The sequence below is a fragment of the Carassius auratus genome, unplaced genomic scaffold, assembly GCF_003368295.1.
Source record: "Carassius auratus strain Wakin unplaced genomic scaffold, ASM336829v1 scaf_tig00215412, whole genome shotgun sequence".
Lineage (NCBI taxonomy): Eukaryota > Metazoa > Chordata > Actinopteri > Cypriniformes > Cyprinidae > Carassius > Carassius auratus.
This window is the reverse complement of record NW_020528077.1, coordinates 63,405-87,672: the sequence shown is the minus strand read 5'-3', so window position 1 is coordinate 87,672 and position 24,268 is coordinate 63,405. Positions and strand designations below refer to the sequence as shown.

Genomic DNA, 24,268 nt, shown 5'->3' with positions numbered 1-24,268 from the left:
ACTGCTTATTGCACTTCTGGTTAGATGCTAACTGCATTTCGTTGCCTTGTACCTACATGTGCAGTGACAATAAAGTTGAATCTAATCTAATCTAATCTAATCTAATCTAGTGGTGACTCATATAGTGATGTATTGAAGTTAACAGTTCAGAGTAAAAACAATGTGTTAACACAACTCGATTGTCAGCTGTGTATCATTCATTCTGCCAACATACACAACAAAATTGGCGACGAGGTCTGGATCAACAACTACAGACGCGTCAACAAGACTTTAATGGACATGTAAAAGGAAGAGATCGTGAAAAGAGATCGTGAAAAGAAAGAGAAGCCAATTAAAGTGTAAAGCTAAACTCCAAACGAGCAAAAATGTGAATGATTGGAACAATCACCGCTTTTGATAGTAATGCTGAAGATTGGGGAACTTATGTGGAAAGAGTGGAATTATACTGTGAGGCTAATGATGTTGCAGATGATAAGAAAGTGGCTGTTTTGCTGAGCGTGATGGGAGCAAAGACGTATGGACTGCTCCGTAGTTTGTTAACCCCTGAAAAGCCAGCAGATAAAACGTTTCAGCAAATAGTGGACATTGTAAATGAACATTTAAACCCAAACCCCTATTAATTGCGGAAAGATTCAGATTCCATAAGCGTAACCAAGCAAAAGGAGAAAGCATTCCTGAATATATAGCTGAGCTACGCCGATTGTCAGAACATTGTCAATTTGGAGCTGGACTGGCAGATGCATTAAGAGACAGGCTTGTGTGTGGAATGCACAATGAAAGCACACAAAAAAGACTGTTGACAGAAAAAGACTTGACACTAGATCGTGCACCGAACATAGCAATATCCATGAAGACTGCAGCAAAAGATGCATTGGAATTGCAACAAATAAACTGTCACTGAAATTGGAAAGAAAACAGAAATGTTATCGCTGCAGAAAAATGTCTCATGATGCGAATGACTGCTGGTTCAAAGATAAAGAGTGCAGAAAATGCCATAAAAATGGGCACATCGAACGTGTATGCAAAATGGACAGACAGAGGATACAAAAAGACAGAACACACAAAGTGAAACGTAAATCCGCTACTGTACATCAAGTAACTGAAAATTAAACAAACACAAGTTCAGGTACAGATAATCTTTCATGTTTGGAACTGTACAGTATTTAGGTGACTGATCTAAGAGTTATTTGGCTTACACCAGAAGTGTCAGGAGTCAAACTCAAAATGGAGTTAGACACTGGATCTGCCTTATCAGTCATCTCAGCAGCTGATTACCAGCGACTGTTCTCAAAAATACCACTGCAAAGCACATCAGTGATATTAAAGACCTATACTGGTGAAAAAGTGTCTCCGAAAGGGAAATTACCAGTAATTGTGAAGTACAAAGAAAATCAGCAGCAATTGAACTTGTATGTGTTGGAAAACGGAGGGCCTGCATTGTTTGGACGTGAGTGGCTGAGGAAAATACCTGTGGACTGGCACACAATAAAAAACCTGGATGTGTCCCAGCAAGTCAATAACAAAGAGACACAAAAGACCCTAGTGCAAATTATAGAAAATGCAGAACCTGTGTTTCAGAAAGGAATAGCAACACTTAAGGGAATAAAAGCAAATCTGGAGTTGGAAGAAAACACTTCTCCAAAATTCTTTAAAGCTCGCCCAGTCCCGTACGCAATTCGTCCCAAGGTGGAGGCAGAGCTGGAAAATTTGGAAAAAATTTAAATTCTGACAAGGGTTGAATGGAGCGAATAGGCAACACCCATAGTCCCAGTGATCAAAAAAGGGAAAGCAGGAGATGTGCGTATTTGCGGGGATTTTAAAGTGACCATTAATCCAGCGCTTCATGCAGTACAGTATCCCCTGCCACGCATTGAAGACATTTTTGCATCCTTGTCTGGTGGAGAACACTTCTCAAAAATTGACCTAGCCCAAGCTTACCTCCAAATGGAGATGGATGAGAAATCCAAGAAATTCTTGACCATCAACACACATAAAGGGCTCTATCAGTACAACCGTCTTGTTTTTGGAATTGCCTCAGCCCCTGCTTTGTGGCAGAGAGCGATGGACCAGGTGTTGCAGGGTATCCCGGGAACGCAGTGTTACCTGGATGATATCATTGTAACGGGGAAGGATGATTCAGATCACCTCCAAAACTTGCAACGGGTGCTGATGAGATTGTGTGAGTATGGACTAAGAGCCAACAAAGAAAAATGTGAATTATTTAAGTCTCAGATTTCTTACTGTGGTCATGTGATAGACAAAGATGGTCTACACAAGTCACAAGACAAAATTGAAGCTGTGCTAAAGGCACCACACCCACAAAATGTGTCTCAACTGCGATCATATCTCGGACTTGTGAACTATTACCACAAATTTCTTCCAAACCTCTACACTGTACTACATCCTTTGAATGCATTGTTGCAAACAAAGACACAGTGGAAATGGTCGGACAGCTGTGAACAAGCTTTCCAAGAGACCAAAAGGCTCATAACTTCTGATGTAGTGCTGACACACTTCAACCCATCTATGCCTATCAGACTGGCGTGCGATGCATCACCATATGGAATTGGCGCAGTGCTGTCACACAAGTTTCTAGATGGCACTGAAAAACCGATAGCCTTCGCATCTAGATCATTAATGCCAGCAGAATGTAACTATGCACAAATAGACCGTGAAGCACTTAGTCTCGTGTGGGGTGTAAAAAAATTCCACCATTATCTGTATGGTCAAAGGTTTACCCTGATCACAGATCATCAGCCCTTGGTCTCGATCTTCGATGTTCGGAAGGGTGTCTCAGCGATGGCCTCAGCACGGCTGCAGCGTTGGTCACTCTTCTTGTGTGCTCACCAATATGACATCAAGTACAAAGGCACCAAACTACACGGTAATGCTGACGGCTTGTCACGTCTTCCACTAAAGTTGACAGAAGAGTCAAAGGCGATGGATCCAGCTGACGTGTTTCAAACCTCAATTGTGAGTCAGTTTCCTGTGACAAATGCCACTATTCAGAGAGAAACCCGCAATGACCCAACATTGTCTAAGGTCTATGACATCACTGTACATGGGTGGCCGACAAAAGGAGACTCCCGGTATCCAGCATTCGCAGCGAGGAGAGAACAGCTTTCTGTGTGTCAAGGAACTCTAATGTGTGGCTTACGAGTCGTCATTCCCTCCAAATTACGCAGTAAGATGCTGGACACACTGCATGAAGGACATTTGGGCACTGTAAAAATGAAAAACCTTGCCTGCAGTTACATGTGGTGGCCGGGAATCGACAAACAGATTGAGGATCTGGCAAAGGCTTGTCCAGGATGTCAAAAGACACAGAACTCTCCACCATTAGCTCCCTTGCATCCCTGGGAATGGCCGTCAACACCGTGGCAAAGAGTGCATGTAGACTTTGCTGGACCATTCAAGGACTCCATGCTTTTGATCGCCGTGGACGCGCATTCTAAGTGGCCTGAAGTTGTTCTAATGAAGACAACCACATCCAAAAAGACTGTTTCTGTGGAAAGTGTAATGTATGTACTATTGGGTATCAGTATTCTGTGATGAGCCTGCCCTCTAGTGGTGACTCATATAGTGATGTATTGAAGTTAACAGTTCAGAGTAAAAACAATGTGTTAACACAACTCGATTGTCTGCTGTGTATCATTCATTCTGCCAACATACACAACAGAGTTATTTCACTTCATAACTGTTGTATCTTTTTAAACACTCCAAACTGTTACAAAGTATAATCTGACCCCATTTAAAGAAACTTAACATCTTCCAATAATGCCCCTCCTTTAACCCTTAGGTGCTGTCTGGCCTCTTTTTGACATAAATAATAATACTAATAATAATAATAATAATAATAATAATAATGTTCCCTTTTATCTAAATAGCATGAAACCATTTATGGTTGTCAACACTTGGTAGCTTTAAAAAAATAAAACAGTTATGATATCTAGTTGAATGTTGGTGTAAAACAAGGCAGACTCAAGATGTTTGAAGTCTCTGGAGACCCCCACATTGATATGGATCAAATCAATACTTTTTCTTTTTTAATTTGTCAAATAAAAAATCCACCACACAATGCAGACCACAAAATACACAGAAATGATACTAGTCTTGACTGTATGTAGTTGATGTTGGTAACACTTTTTAATATATACAAATTGATGGTAGTGCTTATTATTTTTGTCATATTTACACATTAATTAGCAGTTTCTGATCATTTTCAGTTACACATAATGTGTGGCCGGAAACGAACGATATTTTGACAGGAACAAACTAAATGATTTTTTTTTTAGTTCCGAACAGAATCGAAAATTTGAAATAGACATTAACCGGTTAATAACGTTATTGTATCGTTCAGTTTAATATTTGAAATTTGCTGTCAACCAATCAGGAATTCCAGCAGTAGGCTACAGCATACGCAAATGTGACGCTGCAGCCAGTGAGTGAAATGTCTGCTCAGCTGTGAACTCAGTCAAATCTCAATGGCAATGCACCGCCTTCAGGGCCGGATTAAGACCAGATTGGGCCCGATGACGCAGTGCAAAAAGGGCCTATCTTTTCTAGGCGTTGATGCATGTGCATTCGACACTGAAGTAGAGACCCAGCGCAACCGAGTGCGTCGCGGGACAATATTTGATTGGTGAATGCGGACGCGGGCGGGGTTGCGGGAAAATAAAGTTATTTGCGGGAAATATCTAGCAAAATAAAATCACTAAAAACAGATAAACCTTTATTTATAATAGACTAAAATAAAATAAAATAGACTTTGCGGAATGGGAGGATGCTGATGAAACCATGGACAGAGACGTGTAATTCCATTCCGAGATAGCGAGAGATCCAGTGGTGGAAAAGGCGATATCAAGAGTTTCCGAGATTAAGCAAAGTAACACGCCATGTAGGTTACTCTCCATTCCAGCTCACAGCGCACCATTGGAGAGGGCTTTCAGTAATTGCGGTCGCATAAGTGAACAGAGACGGATTAATCTGAAGCCCTCATCAATGAACGACATGCTATTACTGCACAGACTGCATTAGTAGTCGTAGTCTACAATATATATATTTTTTAATTCAGTTTATTTTTAATTTATGTATTTTGCTAAATATTTAAAATTGGTATATTTTGTTATTGAGGACAAATATTTTTTTGTTTGTTTAATGTTTGAGGAAAAGAAGGCATTCTTATGCAGTATAGGCCAATTTTCCTTTGAACATGAAAGAAATCCAGGTTTATTATTATTATATAATTCATTAGGCTATACTATAGCCTATGTAGGCTACTTTGCATTACTATAGCCTAATACTATATTATAGTATTATACTATAGCCTAATAGGTATTTTTTTTTATGTATTTACATTTCTTACTTTTTTACTGAATTTCTATGTTCTAAGTTCCATGTTCGTTCCTTTCATCCATTTAATTAAACGCAAATAAAATGAAACATTTGTTTCTTTTTTACATTTATATTCAACAGGGGAGCAATTGAAAGAAATAACAGAGTAGCAGGCATAATATGCAATGCATTTAAAAAAAAAAATATATATATATATATATATATATATATATATATATATATATATATATATATATATATATATATATATATATATATATATACTTTACCCGCGGGATTTTGCAGGCGGGAGCGGGACGAAACTTGATCGTTCGCGGGCGGGAGCGGGAGAAAATAACATATTTTTGCGGGAGCGGGATAAAATCTTGCGGGAACGGGACAGAAAAATCCATCCCGCGCGGTCTCTACACTCAAGCGCCTGCATGCTTAGCCAACCGAGGACCGCAGCTCTCCTTTGATTATTCCCAACTTTGAGAAGCTTCGCTCGCCAGAGTCATTGGACACCATCATGTACTGCACAGATAGATGCGCTAACCAATTTCGACATATGGAAACATCTGAGAAAGATTTAACGATGACAAAAGCTCATAGAAGCTCTGCTGAGTCACCGGTTTCTGAGTGCAGCAAACTCAGATCAGCTGATTTTGACTGATTAATAATCAGTTAAACGGTTTAAAAAGTCATTTATTTATTTTCAGGTTTTCCTGCATGGTTAATGTACAGGGGTGGTTCTAGGTTGAGTGGAAATATTGAGGAAAATACATTTGCTTTTTGCAAACAAAAATTAATAATTACAAAACAAATGAAACAGCACGAAAGCAATGATTTTGCAATACATATTTTCCATGGTCATATCTATTAATTTATTTGCAACTCTGCTTTTATTTTACCTGTCAGTCTAGTTTGAGCTTGCGATACCATTTTTCCTTTGCGCTTTACTTTTCTGCACGTCTTTCTTTGTGGCACTGTTTTGACGTGGGGGTGGAGTTAAGGGACGGGGGCGTGTACAACTTGCCTCCATGGAAGTGACGTCATCGGCCCTAGACGCAGCTCACTGATCCAGGTCCCGACTAGTGATGGGATTTAATGCTCTTTGAGGGGATCCGGATCTTCGCTCTTTTTAAATATTTATTAAGTTTTAAGAAGCCAGCTTGGGGGCATCTCAGTTTATCCTGGAAATAATCACTGGGAGGAATGATGAGGTCAGATCTGTAGTCAAATAATTAAAACTCAGATATCACACACCAATATCTGAGTTTGAATTATTCTGAAATATTGATTATTACCTCATTTGTAATGTTTGGACTACATTCCATAGGGTTGCACAAATCCCTCCGCTTAGACAGAGACATCAATATTTTGGATTTTGGAAATGTCTACATACTACATACTATTACTACTGTAAATTACTGTAAACAAATAAGACATCAGCCCCTTCAAGTCAATGAGCAATAACAAAGTGGGCTGCAATGAATAAATGTCTGTGCAAAACAGCTTTTAGTGAAAAAAATTATATACAAGAACAGTATCACAATTTTTTTTTTTTAACAGGGCATACCTTTCCAGCGGAGTACGTGAAGGATGCATGCACAACTAATAACTAATATCATCACGCTGCGCTGGGTGCGCCCCTCCCTCTATAACTGTTCTGTCTCGCGGAGGAGCTCATTTGTGTGCATCTGTGTGAAACACGCATAGGAAAAAAGAATGACAGAAAGAACGGCTCCCCTCCAGCCGCAACTCGGCTCCCATCGTTTATGTTTATGAGCCGTTCAAAAGAATCGGTTCGTTCGCGAACGTCACAACTCTAGTCCTGTCATGATAAGCGAGACTTTCGAGTGGATCGTTTATTTTTATTCAGTAGCATTAAAACATTCATGTTTTCGTTTTATTTACTTTATTAATAAATGTATGTGTATTAGCAGCGTTTGCTCAAGTTAAAAAAGTTGTTAACATGAAAATCTGCTGTTTATTTCTCTCTATGTGCACACTTTTATAGCATTATGTGTATTGGGATTGCTAATCATTTGAGTCAGTTCGGGAGCTCAAAGCGGAATCGCGAATCATTTGAATCAGTTCGGGAGTTCAAAGCGGGTTTGCGAATCATTTGAGTAAATTTGGGGATCGCAAATCATTTGAGTCAGTTCGGGAGTTCGTGGCGGGATCGCGAATCATTTGAGTCAGTTTGGGCATCGCGAATCATTTGAATCAGTTCGGGAGTTCGTAGCGGGTTCGTGAATCATTTGAGTCAATTTGGGGATCGCGAATCATTTGAGTCAGTTCGGGAGTTCGTGGTGGGATCGCGAATCATTTGAGTCAGTTTGGGCATCACGAATCATTTACATCAGTTCGGGAGTTCGTAGCGGGTTCGCGAATAATTTGAGTCAGTTTGGGAGTTCAAATCGAGTTCGCGAATCATTTGAGTCAGTTTGAGAGTTCAAAGCGGGTTCGCGAATCATTGGAGTCAGTTTGGGGATCGCAAATCATTTGAAGCAGTTCGGGAGTTCATAGCGGTTTGGCGAATCATTTGAGTCAGTTTGGGGTTCGCAAATCATAGCTGTATATGGATAGGTATTTTTAACTAATTTAGTAGCTCTAATTACTTTTCCACCCTTGTTTAGGTGTGATATGTGAACTCGTATTTTTTTGTTTTAATGATGTGCCTTTTAACAGTATAAAGTATATTAAAAAACTGAACAAATCGTGCCTAAAAAGTGCAAGCATCTAGGCTAATGTAAAGTTACATGATGAAGTCATACTAGTGCGCGTGTGCATTTTGAGTGCGTTCTTTCACTGCATTATTCGGTGTATCCAAATGCATTTATGAATGCATGTGAATGATCACAAAATTCAAGATATGAACCCTTTGTGCCAAGAGGGTTCTTTCTTGTCATTATAGAACCTTTTTAGCATAAAAGGTTCTTTGGAGTTGAGTAAAGAACCTTTTGGTTCTATATAGAACCCCAATGATCCCTTTCTTGAGTTTGTTGTCATAATATATATATATCCCAGAGAGAGAGAGAAACTTGTAAATAAGTTTTTTAGAGAAAAAAAATATTTAATTCATAAATAGACAATGCAGATACAAAATGTTTATAAAAATTAGGCTATTTTTATAATCTTTTGTTATTCAAATACATGGCGAATACTGAAACTTTGATTTGTGTCGAATGAGAAACCCAGTGTGTTTCAGTTTCGTTTTAGTCTAAATTAATGAGTTTTGGTTTGTCGTTATTATTGCTATAGCTTCTTATATTTGTAATTTTTGATCTTTTCTAAATACTGTTAATTGAAATTATTTTGTTGTGGAGTGAAGGGAACTAAAATAGCCTATAGCTTCACAAATTTCCCAAAAGCTGAACAGTTTTCATTTGATATTAACCTCAAAATAATTATTGAATGAAATTTGGAGTCCGACTGTCCGACGCATATACAGCGTTACTTATTATACATTTACTATTATTCTATATTCTTTATATTAAATAACATTTTAGCATCCAGATACATCGGGAACATGGAAACATTTGGATTTGTGCCGAATGAGAGAAGTAGGCGTCAGCTTCAGCTTACATTAATTTGTTTTTGGATTGAGGTTTTTGTAGCCTAAACTTTAGAGGATTTGATGAGAAACTAATAACTGTTTTTATAATGTTTTTAAACATTTTGCTTTAGACTACAGGCATTTTAGCCTTCATTATTTCGGAAATAGGGATAATAAAATGCAATGTGAGCCGCGACTTTTTTTTTTTTTTTTTTTCTTAAAAATACTTTTAAAGTGTTGATAGATTTTTTTATTCATTAATTTAATTTTTTTTTTTTTTTTTTTTTTGTAAGGCCTAGCTTACATTTGGAGAAAATCTGGTGCAAGCTGTAAACTGTAAGCGTTAGATCTGTATTTATTCCTTTTTTTGAGTAAGGAAAACGCTATACTTTATTATTATTATTAAATTATTATTAATAGGCAAATTATAGGCAAATAATATTGTTTTTTAAAAATAACGTTATTAACCGGTATTTTTTCCTCCCAAACCGGTTTCGGAACGGTAATAATATCAGAGGAACGCAGAACAGAAACGTTAAAATATCGATTCTGCTTGGAGTGAACCAATTGATTTTTTTTTTTTTTTTTTTCGTTTCCCTGGTTTAAATGTTCAGTTTGACACAATGTGTTGTCCCTGAACACACCCATCACATGTGATCAAATTCTGCACAACGTGTCATTTTTAACACATCTCTTTTTGCAGTGTTCATGTAATATGAAAACTCTTCTGAGATGTTGTTACCTTCCTTCCTCTTGAAACAGAGTGTCTCTAATTCCTTCCTTTATCAGTTTTCCAGTCCAGAATGACACAAACACAGAGGATACAAGGACATTCAGATCAGCTATTCATAACATTCAGTCTGGAGATCAAGAAACAGATACATTTATCACTTTAAATCCTGCTATCATTTCTAACAGGGATCAAGAGACGTAAAGCGCTTTATGTGGAACACAAAATTAAAGATTTAACCATCTATTATTGTTGTTGTTATTTATGATTATTATTTATTTTTATTGTCTTTTTCTTTGTATTGTGTAACCTTGTGCTTTATTGCATATGCTGTAAATGTATACAATAAATGTTTCTAAATTTCAAATCTGCACCAAGGTTCCTGGGAAACTGCATTATTTCTTTATTTATTTATTGATTGATTTATTTATTTATTGATTTTCTCTGTTCTGCACAAGAAAATTACAATAAAATTGACTACTCTTACTGTTGCTACAGTATGTGTAATGTGCAAAACATGCAATATTTCTGTATGCACAGAACATCTGGAAGACCTGCTACATCCATTAAAGAGCAGTATACTGTATCCCACAATGCAGTGGGTTCCACTTGATTTTCACTCTTCCAGTGTGATGAAAGAAGCAGAAGTGATTCAGCCAGATGAGATGTACTTCTACTTCTCTCCTCTAGATGACAGCATCATGTCTCAGTGAAAAACAACTTGACTTTCTTACCTGTTTTTTGTGATTGACCACGAATCAAAAAGCACAATCCAGCTGCAACTGCATAACCAACCTACAGAAACAAACATAACACATCAATGAAGCGTTATAAGTAATTTAGAGCAGAAGAAATGCCTCTCACTTTAGTTGAAAGTCTTTTTTTTTTAATTATTCCTAGATTTTTAAATTTCAGAATATTAAGCCTCTCAAGTTTTTTATTATTATTATTATTATTATTATTATTGAAAAACAAACAACAACAACAAAAGTGTGCTGGTAAAAAAAAATAAAAGAAAAAGATGGATGTGCAGTATTACGGGCATAGTAGTAGAGAGATCCATCTCATTACTTTTATTTTCAGTAATTATTTATCACTATTGTTTTGAGTAGTTATCGATTAAATGGTACATTTCTATTTTTACATTATCTTTACCTTTTTACCAACTTTTATAGTCTGCTGATTGTATTTTTATTAGGCAAATGTTTGGGCTTTGTTTTAAATTTCTGAATAAAGCTGTTGGATCGAATTAAATTAAATTGAAAGCCTTTATAGTCATTTTATTTTTCTGGTCTAGGAAAACAAACATACAATAAATAGGACTATAGATTGCACAGTACAATTATAAAAGTATATACAAGAAGTGACCGAGTCATAATATTGCACACTGAGAAATCTGAGTGAAGTGAGTATTGACTGCATATTGACATCTACACAGATATGAAACAGTAAGTTTATACAAGATGTACAATGCAGTAGTGATTAGTGACCAGATATAGTCTTGCACATTGACATGCCACATTTACTGCGTTTGTTAAAAGGTTAGTTCACCCCCCAATCAAAATGACCCTGTGTTTGACTCACCCTCGAAGCATCTTATGCGTTTACAACTTTCTTATTTCAGATGAATCCAGGTCTATTAAATATTGTGCAGACCCCTCCAAACCTTACTATGGAGTAAAGAGGGTGCTTTTTGTCAACAGTCCAGAAATCGTGAATTAAAGTGTGTGCATCCATAATGAAACGTGCCTCACAAGCCTCCTGTATGAAACCCATGTGTTTTTGTAAGAAAATATACATATTTCAAATGTAATAAACACTTTTGTCTCATGTATGTTGTTGTTTGTATTTGTTTTGTTTGTGTTTTTTGCACTTGTAATATATTTTAAAATAATATAATAAATCGGTATATAAAATAAAACCAAGCAAAGCACAAGTGACTAATTAAAGAGTCAGGTGAAAGCGTTTAACAGATTACATTTATGTCTGTTTAATGTTTTTATAACAACATACACATAAATCATAACTTGATTTTTGCAATAATTGTAAACTGATGCTCTACGGTTAACAGTGATTTTTTATGTGTCCTGCGTCTGATGTATTCTCCGTTCTGCATGATGTCAAGAAAGTCTTCCAGCATACTGTATATTACACCGGCAGAGAGGAAACAATTATTGTTATTATTATATTACAGTTCCTAAACATTTTTCTATTTTCTTTACCACAGAAGCCCTGTCCCGAGACGCTCTCGAGTTACGTTGAGACTGATGATTCCCCAATCTTCCACAATGGACTTCACACAGGATGAACTGTTTCCAGTTTCAGCTAAACAGCAAGGATTCATTAATGGATGACTGCACCTTAGCACTCTTCACTAACACTGCCTGCATCACCTGGGTCACAGAGAAAACAATGTTACTGCCTGTACATGGCACAATTAACCTTTAACCTTACAGCTGAATCAATGCAGTAACACTGTTAACTACCATTGACACTGTACCAAATGTTCAGACTGAATATACAGAGGAGAACTGGTCCCCAGTGTTTTTGGTTTGTCTCTCCAAAGGATTTTTTTTTTTTACTCCAGTATCGACATCTTGCAGATTTTTCTTTATTAACCACTGTTGCCTCTGGCTTGCTTGCTGTATGTATGAAGACCAACTATTAAAACAGTGAGGATGTTTTTGACTATATAGACACAACAGTATGTCTTTCTGCAAAGATTCTTTGAAATGTTATGTATTTGAAAAATTTGTAATAGTGTGCATATTGCTTGAACATTTATATGTAAGAAAAAAAAGAAAATTCTGTAGAATTATTATAATATAATTGCAAGTTATAATTATATAACAATTATAAACTATTTATCTGTTTTCTTAGTTACTTCCACTGCACAAACAACCATTATTCACTTACTATTACTGATTTAGTAACTTGTACTATTTTATGTGCTGTGTTATATGAGTTCAAGTCAATTACAATTGTAATTTCTGTCGTCATAATTAATTTATATAGTGTGATAATTACTTTATGATTTTCATTGAAAACAATACTTTCTCAAAGGTCCCTTTTCATGTTTTTTTTTTTTTTTTTTTTTGAAGCTTTGATTGTGTTTACAGTGTGTAATATAACACGTGTTCATGTTTCGCGTGTAAAAAAACACAGTATTTTTCACACAATTCACCTATCTGTATACCGCTGTTTTCACTGTCATAAAAACGGGCTGATGTCTTCCTTGTTCTATGAAGCCTCTCCTTCAGAAATACGTAACGAGTTCTGATTGGGCGAGCGGTTCCTGTGCTGTGATTCGACAGCGGCTGAGCGCACGCTGCCCTCCTGGTAACGTGATTGGAATAGTTTTAAGAAGCAACTGGGCAGGATTTGTTTTGAAAACCTGGCAATCCTGATCTGAACGCACGTGCTGTACCTCTAATCAGAGCGCCTTTCCTGACGAGATCCACGTGAAAATTGAATTTGATGTTTTTGCACAGCCCTAACATCTAGTTAACAAAGCTAAACAGCGTTGCCCTAACAGAAGTAACAGAAACTGTTAAACGCACCAACTTAAATAATAAAATACACTAACCGGTTGTGGTCCATAAACAAAGCCTTCTCCAGACAAAGAGGGAACTGCTCCATCGTTCAAGAATAATCTTTGTGCGAATCTGGCATTAAACTGATTGAGATTGAGGAAGCTGTCCTCAGCAAAATGTGCTGCACATAGTTTTACATGTGGATTATAATTTTCGGGAATCGGGTTAAACATAAATTGGAACCATTAATCTCCAAGTACAGCATTCCTGGGAAGCCCAAACAAAGATGATTGGACTCCAAGATGAAAATAACAGCGTTTTGACAATATGGCGACAAACACAAACACAGCTCCTCCTTCTTCATCTGAACGCAACAAGGCCACGCCCCCTGTTTGTGAATTCATGTAGGCGGAGGTTAGTCAAAAAACTGTTTTAGTAATGTCATTACTGCAGGAACTAGAGGGCTGTAGTCCAAACGGGTCGTTTTTTGTAGGCGAATTCTGTTAAATAAAATATCTTGCTTGGCATTGAACTTTGAGCTTTAGAATTTTACAGATATTATTTATACTCTAACAACAACGACATTACACACTAACTAAAGTTTGAAACATGGGATCACGAAGAAGGGGACCTTTAAATAATATACATTCAGCAAATGCAGTACATTAACTGCATGTAAGCAAAACCATGTATAACAACATAAGTACTTATTACATTATTTAAAATAATAAAGATAATCATATATTACATGAATTAGGTAGTAAGTCAAAATAAATAAATGTTAAAGTGTGTTTGTGTATGTATGTATGTATGTATGTATGTTCACTACATAGACGGCTCTTTCTGTCACGCTCACTACGTGGACACCTCTTACGCTCCCTACACAGACGGCTCTCTCTGTCATGCTTACTACACAGATAATGGTGTTTTCGAGCAGAAGATCTGCGATTTTGCTGAAGACATGAGAAACATTCTTCTCAACCTTTCACCTTTACATAATTTCATGAGATTTAAGAACAATAATGGTTTAAAACCACAGCATTTAGCAGATTCCTTAGCAGCTGCATTACATTTACACAGAAAACAGAACCATGATCAACGAACAAGTCTTGTTGAATTCCTTCACAGTGAAATCTTTAATAAACACTTTAAAACTGTGTGAATGAGGTGAAACAATGCGAGTTAAAGAGGTTTCACTGATCTGAACACAAGATCAACTGATTCTTCTGATTCGTTGAGACCGGAAATCTGAATCTGAGAATTAAACAGCTGCATGTCCAGATGATGGTCAGGATCTTCATCACTTTTCATATTTCCTCCTAAACTCAGCACTGAACGTCACGGTGAAGGGAGATTCAGTTCAACACAGAGTGATTCAGTGAATTAGATTCTTCAGATCTGAGCTTCAGATTCAGGAACCCTGAGAGAATCAGATTCAGATTGATTCAGATTCACAGAGTCTCAAATGTAATCTTAATGTGGATGTGATTCAGTCAGATTCAGTTTAAGTCTTTATTTCTCTCAGTTTGATTCACTCACCTGTTTTCTGAATCATGGCGCACAAAGACGTTCAGAAAACATCTGACAATAGATTAAAAATGATTATTAAATATTATTATATTCAAAGTATTTTCTATGTAATGAGAGAGATTTTACAGTTTAATACACGGATTCAATCATTAAATATGACTTTATATCAGGTCTGTTAAAGAGACCAAATCAAACAATATTTTCATTTATAATGTCAGTCTTTGTTTCTAACAATCATAGAAATCATAATTTAGTGACCAGTGTCTTTCTGATACTCATGTCTCACCCAAGTTTCTTTTTCTGCCACAAGAAACAGATCAAGATGATGATGAGGACTAGACTAATAAAAACAACCAGAATCCACAGCCAATGATCTGTACAAGAGATGAAGAAAACACAGTCAGCTGATCAATAACCACGACTGAACAATATTAGAAAGAAAACCACAAGGGGTTAACTTTGATAATCTTAATGTGATCCAAGACATTATTTTTGAGTCATTATTAGAGTACTTTACTGGCATGATTGATTAACATAAAATAAAGCAAGAATAAACACACAAAACAAACAAAACAGAATAAGATTGAACTAATTTGTTTAAGTATAGTGTTGTACCTGAGAGCTGGAGAGTCACTTCATTCAGAACATCTTCACAAACACAAAGATCACAAATATGAGTCAATGTGAGAGACAAGAGTGAAAGTGGATTGAGTGTGAATGAATCAGATCTGCAGGGTTTTATTAGTGAATAATCAGATGAATAATCACCTGAGTCTGGAGTCACTGCGGTTTCATTCCTCACTGAAAAACAGATTCACAATCATCATGATTCATGTGAAGATTCACAGAAGATTCAGTTCAACACAGAGTCTGATCTCAATCAGGACACACACTGTTTCTCTCACCTCTGAACACGCTCTCAAGACTGAAATGAGTCTGACATGAAAGAGAGAAGCATTAAACATTGTTTAAATACAGTTAATTAATATTCACTAGGAGATGAATGCTGAGCGAGAGCTTGAGTTGATTTACTCCATCAGCAGAATCACAGATGATCTCATGATACAGATTCACACACTGAGACGTGACGAGACGATCAGGAGAGACAGACGTCACAGGATCAATCAGTTCGTGAGGTTTTAATGGATCTGCGATCAGATGCCTGTCCTGCTCACATTAAACAAAAGAGGATGGAGTCATGTGTGGCATACTTGTGCTGGACCAAATGGAGCTATAGTAATAACTTTTGGGGGCATGTTTTGGTCCCCGTGAGGAAACAAGCTTAAATCTAAAAATGAAGAAGGTTTTCTGTGAGGTGTAGAGTTAGAAAGAGTTAGAGAGGAAAGAAAATACAGTTTGTACTGTAGAAAAATATTACACCTATGAAAGAACCCATAGGAATACCATTGTGTGTGTGTGTGAGAGAGAGAGAGACAGAGAGACACTCACCTGTGAATACCAGTGTGTGTGTGTGTGTGTGTGTGTGTGAGAGAGCGAGAGAGAAACACACTCACCTGTGAATACCAGTGTGTGTGTGAGGACAGAAACACACTCACCTGTGAATACCTGTGTGTCTGTGTGTGTGCGGAGAGAAACACACTCACCAGTGAATACCAGTGTGTGTGTGTGTGTGTGTGTGTGAGAGAGAGAGAGAGAGAGACAGAGAGACAATCACCTGTGAATACCAGTGTGTGTGTGTGGACAGATACACACTCGCCTGTGAATACCAGTGTGTGTGTGTGTGTGAGGACAGAAACACACTCACCTGTGAATACCTGTGTGTCTGTGTGTGTGTGGACAGATACACACTCACCTGTGAATACCAGTGTGTGTGTGTGTGTGTGTGTGTGTGTGAGGACAGAAACACACTCACCTGTGAATACCAGCTCTGCTCACAGTCAGCACTGAGGGTTTGGTTCAGTGTAACAGACTGAATCTCATACAGAAAACCCCCTGTGCTCTCAATCTCTGAACACAACACATTGATGACGTTTAACATGATTCAGAGCTGAAGAAAGATGAAGAAGTTTTGAATCAATTCGTGCATTATGTTATTATTGTACAAGTGCTTACTTACAACAAACATTCAAACATTAGTGAAATGTGTTTTGATAGGTAGGCTATTTTTAAAAAAGTAAATAAAATAACTATACTTCAATTAAAGTCTGTAACGAAAACAGATCAGCCGAATTTCTGTATAAAATGTGACAATCAGAAACAAATATTCGGTTATCAGTGGTACTGTTACTGAAATAATAAAGTGTTTACATGAGTAATATCTGAAAGTGACATCAGAAGAAATGATGTTGCTATAATTTTAACACTTTAACCAAGTGTATTCCCAATTTGACATACTTATCATATTCTGATTGAACCTGCTGTGTCATTTAAAGCAAATATCGTGCAAATATCCCTCCCTAGTCCGACATAAACACTACATATAAGCTTTGCACTAAAACTTAAAAGCATTTATTTGCAGGTTCTTAACTGGGCAGCTGATGTAATATAAACCGCGGAACAAATGAATATACCAATTATTCCGGTTGCATTTACATTTTACATGAACCATATTTGAAATCTAATTGAAACACTGATATTAAATAATAATCGTATTTCGCAGAACAGTGTTAAATGTAAACCCGATGCACAAAGGAGTTTTCGGATCGAGAGATGCACGAATGCAAGGTGCTGGGTTAAATTTACAAACTATTACACTTATTAAACTATAGCTCTAAGTTTATAAACCCGGTTCTTAGTAAAAGTGTGTTTAAATGTAGCCTTAATCATACCTGAAGAGAATCCTTGGCCAAAAACCGCGGACAGGGAAAGAACAGAATAAATCTTCTTCGGAAACCTGGATTAATTCTAGCGCGTTTTCGAGCACGAGGAATAGCGGTTCGAGTCCGACGACTACAACAGGATGCAATGCATCACACACATGAACTACACCCGGAAACTGTTGAAACTGCAATGAACGTGAGACCAGCTGTCGGTCACATCAAACACCGGCGCATCTCTATTAATGCAGAGTTCAGAGTTCAGGTCATCAGCACGACGGGATAAAACTGTACATTTCTATTCTGTTTCCACACTGTCACTTATACCAACGACGGAAATAAACAGAACAGCTAAATATGACTATAGACTAGATTGTATTGTAATAGGTAGCACTTCAAAGTTAATATCGAATCAAGTCTAGTTAGCACATAATTAATAACTGAAATAGTTTAATAACAATATTTTGTTGAAGGATCATAAAAATCTTAATTTGCAACTATGAAAATAGTATCAACAAATAGGGCTTAATTTGAGCGATGTGCAGTCTAACATAATAGAGTATATCAATCACTTTGCAAAAAATTAAATAAATAAATAGACATTTAGACTGCATGATTTGCGTGATAGCGCAGGTAAAATGAGGTAAATTAGGTAAAATTACCCTCCCCTGTATGACTTTTTTTTTTTTTTTGTATAGTTTAGCAATAATCACACGAAGAGTGCTGGTTTCCCCCAAAACATCAGCACGAATGCAAATGCAATGATGAAGTTCTACTGTGTTTGAATAAACAAGAAGTTACTATAAGTTACAGACACAATAGGCTACTGCCTTTCTTTTCCCATTTCCCAACGAAAATAGTTCCAAACAAATCCACAGGAGAACTGCCTCTCGGAGCAAAATTAGCACTAAATTGGACAAAAATGCTCCTGCACAAACAAATTAAATATATTATGTATGATGCTAACAAAGTGTAAATTAATAGAAAGTGGTAAAAGAGTCTGAAAACTGAAACTCATCAGCTTTGTTGATGTTCTCCGACTGATTTTCACGAATTCTCTCATCATAAACAATCGAGCACAGATACAATGTAAGTGAGGGATTCATTTCTCAGTGTAGACAGCTTCAGTGATTATAACGATAGTTCTGGTTATTTGAGAGTGCGATGGATCAACGTTAATGATAATGTCATTTCTGTACGTAATTTATTTGCCGTTTGAATAACCGTAGCAAGGAAACGTTATCAATTTATAATGTTAATCACATTAAATACAGATTCTGTCCCATGAAACATATTTTACATGACATCAATGTCTGGCTCTTGTCTAAAAAGACAGGGTTATGATGTTTGTATTTAATAGATTTGGCCACTTCATCCTCTGCATCTGGTGAAAATAATATTATTATTTGAAAGATCGTGTTTATGCATTAATTTAGCAAATCTGTGTAGGTCTGTGTTTACTGAAGCTGAAAATGAATAAGATATTTAAAAAAAAAAAAAAAACAATTATTTCATCCCTTTCTTGACCATGTGACTAAAAACCAAATGTTTTCACCAATTAGCAGACCCCCGATGTAGACACATGCTGGCCCAGGTCTTGATTGATATCAGCACTTCTGTGCCTTCAGGAATGCCACATGGCCCTTTTCTTACTCAAGATGTGTTTGGGACAGGAAAGCAGAAATCTTTGATTGTTTTGACCCTACAAAGTTGGCACCGGAGGCCACACCTAAATGAAGGAAAAGATGACACATAGAAACATGATTTCTGTTGTGTGCAGACGCCATCTTGTTGATGTAGCAGTTGCAGCTGGTCAATCTTTTTTCTCCTTTCAGCCCTGTGTGAGAGATTTTCACTGAATGGTGATGCATGTCAAGATGCATTCAGAATGTGTTTAAGGAAGTTATGTTCATATATAGCCTTACCTATTCTGAAGTGTGCCCTGAAGAAATGTCAGAGAATAACAGTACACCAGCATTTTCCTCACAGAATTAGACCACCATGAGTTGTAACATAGTAACAGATAGATTTTCCCTCTGGCCAGAAATTGCACTGATGTGTAGTACACTTGCAGGAAAGACCATTGAGGTGTTAAGAGGATACTTTGTTACTTGAAGAAAAGAGAAAACTATATAAAATTTTACAAATTCACCGTATACAAAAACTTAGCAATTCACCACAATAAAAATAAAGTAACAATAATCAAACTAGTCCTGCAGCACAAAAACTTATTGTGAATGCCCTGAAATGAGCATTTGCATGATCAAATTCTTTAATCTAGTTGTAGCGTGAGGTATGGCGCAGTAATCACCCATTGGTAACAAGCGTTGGAACAACCTATAGGGAAACAGAATAGGGTTTTTAAAGGAAAACACCACAGTTTTTTCACATTTCAATATGCTTTCCCTCAAATTAGACGAGTTGATACTTACCTCTCCTGTCTCAGCACATTCACTTAATTTCTGTAGTGTGCGGCACCGCTATGTTAGCATTTAGCTTAGCACCATTCATTCCTTAGGATCCAAACAGGGAATTATTTAGAAGCCACCAAACACTTCCATGTTTTCCCTGTTTTTAAAGACTGTTACATGATTAGTTACAAGAGTAAGTATGGTGACACAAAATAAAACATGGCGATTTTCTAAGCAGATAAATATGATAACTTTAATGTATGGCAGGAGAGCACTTTGAACTCGGTGCAGTAATATCATCACTCCTGCAAACTCACACTCTCACTCTTTTATTGTTTTAATCACTGAGTAGACGTTCAAAAACAAGACCAATCCAACAGGTTGAAAGTGATCATGTCTGTCAGTTTTACTGGGCCTATATGTATAAAACTTCTTCAAGAATCTGCTTTGGAGTAGTCTTAAGCTTTGACTTAAGTGTAAAAAGACTCTTAGAAAAAAGTAAGACTTTTCTAAGAGTAGGAGACTTCTATAAAGAAGCTAAAAATGACTAAGTCTAAGACTGATTCTTAAGTGCTGACTGAGGTGACACTTAAGGACTGCAATGATGTCAACACAAAATGGCTGACCTTGACCTTGACCTCTGACCTCAGTCAATCCTGAGCTCATCTAAAGCTACAGCAGCACGACACTGATCATTTTAAGTAAGTACAATAAAGTCATTCCATCAAGACACTGAAATAGTCTAATATTTTAATTTATTTTTTAAATGACTTGCAGTGTGCAAAATTATCACTTCCTGTTGATTTACAGTTGGAGCAATGATGTATACATGAGTTACATCTGTGTGTATTTATACTATACTGCTATAAATTTAGTTGGCTCCTGGGTTTGTGACCTGCCTTTATCTCTGTGAATGTTTTTGGATTAGTCTACTCATTCACCGACAGTTCGGTTCTGTCTGTTGTCTTTTCTGTGCTACTAGATCCTGCTTTCATCTGCAGGACAACACTGACAACCTTCTGCCACTAGCATTTGGACCTTGAGTTTTCATCCTTGACAAGTTGACTAGCCCAAAATAAATAAGCATGTTACTTGAAAGCATGCTTTGCTTTTGCAGTACAATTAAGTGCTATATATATTTTTTTATGTGGACAAAGTGCTACTAATGACATAGTAAAAGTGTACTTGATCGTACTATGTATATAAAAGTGTATGTGAATATCATATAGCCGAACTGGAATATTAGTTACAATAAATTTGAAGTCAATTAATAATAATTAAAAAAAAATGTGGGGAATACATTATACATACATTTTGGACATTTTATATCATTCCTATATTTTAAATACTTCACAAGTCCGTTTTCTACAGGTGTGATGAGTAATTTTAACAGTGTATAAAAGATGGGTTCAAGTGTACTACAGGTGGTGACTAAATACATTGTTAAAAACCTGTTTTAGTTCATTTCCATGCGGACTCAAAATAGCTCAGTTGAGTACACATAGATGTTGGTATCTTAAGTAAAGAATAGTTTTTACTACAAAATTAGTGTGAAAATAAAGCACTTTAAGAACATTATGGAAGTATTCTGAAAGAAAGTGTGTTTTAGTGGACTTTTTCACCTTGGTTACTTGTATGATCCTGTTAACTATAATGTTTCTGCACTAATCTGAAAGTGAAAACCACAATAAAGTACATTGATGCAGTACTGCTGCGATCGTAAGTTTACTTGAAACCAAATTTACAATTGGCCACGAAGGAAAAATTTTTTTACAGCTCACCGGAAGGCATTTAGTTCTTCCTGTAACCTATACATGTGTGTATTCTGACAAATCTAGAGCATTTTGTTCTTCATTTATTATTCTCATGTTGGCAATATTGGAGAAGAACAGAAAAAGCTTATTACTCTCTCATCAAGAGAAAGTAGGTCACCACATTAGCTCGGTGTCAAACATAACTCTGCAAACATAACTTCCTTTTTTTTTTTTTTTCAGTTTAAAGCCTTCAACTATATGACACGAGGTGTAATCTAGTTCCTAAACCCAAGAAAGATGTTCGGTTGGTAACTGAGGCCCATTCTGTTGAATTATGATTACAAAGAATTTGCTTTTGTTTTGCCCAAAGTTTTAGTAATAGATTCAATAACTTGACAAAAAGACATATGTAATAATTCTCATTGATTATTCTGATCTAGTTAAAATATAGTTTTATGCACTATTTATAGATTTTATAATTAGTAGAATATTTAGGAAATGAAAAGCCTGTCGAACAGAAATAGTTTTGTTAAATTAATCATTTTTAAATTAAGTTCGTTGAATGAATAACTTAAAACGAGGTAACGAATTATTATTATTGTGGGAACAATTAAGTAAAACGATTTTTTTTTCATTTTTCATTTTTTTTTATCGTGCACACGATTTACTGAAAACGAATTAATATTGATTATTTCACTATGTATTTAAAAATGAGGGAAATACGTGTGGTATCGTGCGTGATTTAACTTAAAACGGGGGACAAATTAAATCCCGCGCACTATACTGGGTTCCATAGGATACTCAGAAATGTCGCAATGTATTTATAACTAAGAAAGTATTATTTTTAATTAAATTAGATAAATGTTAAACATCATATGTTTTAATTGGTAATGAAAATAGGATGTTAGTATTATCCACGCCTCCAGTAGGCTATCACGAGCTCCCTTTAGATCATGCTGGCATTATTATGTTGCAAACAATTTAACTGGTAAACGGTTAAGTGACTCATTTTAGAAAGCGTGTAAACCCGAACAGTATACGAACTTATAAAGATTAAGAACACTGCAGTTAATGTCTGTTAAATCGTTAATGCATTTACAACAATTACATTTTCTGAAGAGCATTTTGTGTGTATGTGTGGCTCAACAGTTTTGTGTAAACTCTTCTAATTAAATCATTATTTGTAAGTTTACTGCGTGACGTGCAGAAGAATCAACCCACCATGACCGGAGCAAACTGGAACAACTCGAGTTAATAAAACCAGCTGTACAGGGCCGTTCACAGACCTTTTGAGGGGCATGTGCTGAAACTGAAAAAGGGCACCCCCCCCCCCCCCCTTTGTTTATATCAAGATTATTTATTAAGCCTGCATAAAAGGAAGAAATGGTCACATCTTCATGACAAATTCAATAACACAAAATAATAGTCTCAAAAGCTTTAGATTTATTCACGATTAATAACAACCATAATAATAATATTAGATAATTAGATAATATAGATAAACAGGGTTTTAAGGGCTTCTTTAAACCTAATACAACAGCAACCTTCTGTGAGCCACGTATCTGGCAAAAATGTTATACTGTGGTGGACCAGGGATGTTGGTCTCTTGAAGGTCTCTTATTCACTAAACTTTCCCTAAAATAAGCCAGCAATGAAAAAATAAATAAAAATAGTGTGAACAGTACAGTTGCAGTGAAAAGTATTTCTGAAGGATCACGTGACACTGAAGAGTACTGATGTAATGATGCTGAAAATTCAGCTTTGATCACAAAAATAAATTACATTTTAAAATATTCAAAAAGAAAACAGTTATTTAAAATTGTAAAAATATTACACAATATTACTGTTTTTGCTGTATTTTGGATCAAATAAATGAAGCCTTGGAATGAATCATGAATTACATTCTGTATGATAAAATATAAAGATTTCAGTGATCTTCTGTAATTTTTTTTTTTTTAGTTACTACTACATTACTGTAGTAAAACCATGTTTTACAACATTTTATAAAGAGAGTATACAGAGAGTATACCATAACATGATTAGGCTAAATGTTAATAAATTAAGTGTATCAGCAATCATAAATCAAAGAAGAAATTTCTTAGATATGTTATCTAGGTGAAGAGGATCACTTGCGCTTTGTGTAAGTTCCAGTACGAAACAGCGCGGGGGCGCCCCTGTTATGATTTTCCGATGGTAAAAACATTATATGTTGTTGTATTACTTATCAATATATCGTTTTTGACCAGCGAATGTGTGCAAATGTGATTTTTTTTTCTGTCCGTCATTAAAACGGCGACGGCGCCTGCCGCTGCAGGCATCACATTACACTTTAATCTACAGGTTACAAACTAGTTTTTTTAGCTATATAGACGGAGCGCTCAGTTTTTCCTGTGGTAAAATGCATTTGGCCAAATTAGCATTTTATAAAAGATGAAATGCAACTGTATGCACAGGCTGTGTTGGCTATGTATTGGCTATGACTAGATGGCAAATGCTAGCCCTCTTTCTCAGGCGACATCCCACATGTCTGAGTCAGTGAGTCAGTCAGACATCAAATAAATAAAACATTAGCCTTTATAGACAGTGTTTAGTAGTACTTATTCAAACAACAAGATATTTATTTACCCTTCGCAAAAC

General features: G+C 36.2%; 2 long non-coding RNA genes and 1 pseudogene across 2 annotated transcripts; 1 reads left to right on the top strand and 2 right to left on the bottom strand.

The window, feature by feature from the left end:
- Positions 1–1,224: 1,224 nt before the first annotated feature.
- On the top strand, positions 1,225–10,339 carry LOC113094611 (uncharacterized protein K02A2.6-like; annotated as a pseudogene).
- A 4,013-nt stretch (positions 10,340–14,352) lies between these two features.
- Positions 14,353–15,475, bottom strand: LOC113094607 (uncharacterized). The gene is made up of 5 exons (XR_003288134.1): positions 15,458–15,475; positions 15,305–15,337; positions 14,976–15,063; positions 14,699–14,740; positions 14,353–14,579 (listed from the first exon to the last, which is right to left on the bottom strand). It is a non-coding gene; the product is annotated as an uncharacterized LOC113094607 (long non-coding RNA).
- Positions 15,476–15,727: 252 nt separating this feature from the next.
- LOC113094608 (uncharacterized) lies at positions 15,728–19,161 on the bottom strand. Its single transcript, XR_003288135.1, has 3 exons — positions 19,022–19,161; positions 16,563–16,697; positions 15,728–15,856 (listed from the first exon to the last, which is right to left on the bottom strand). It is a non-coding gene; the product is annotated as an uncharacterized LOC113094608 (long non-coding RNA).
- Positions 19,162–24,268: the final 5,107 nt, after the last annotated feature.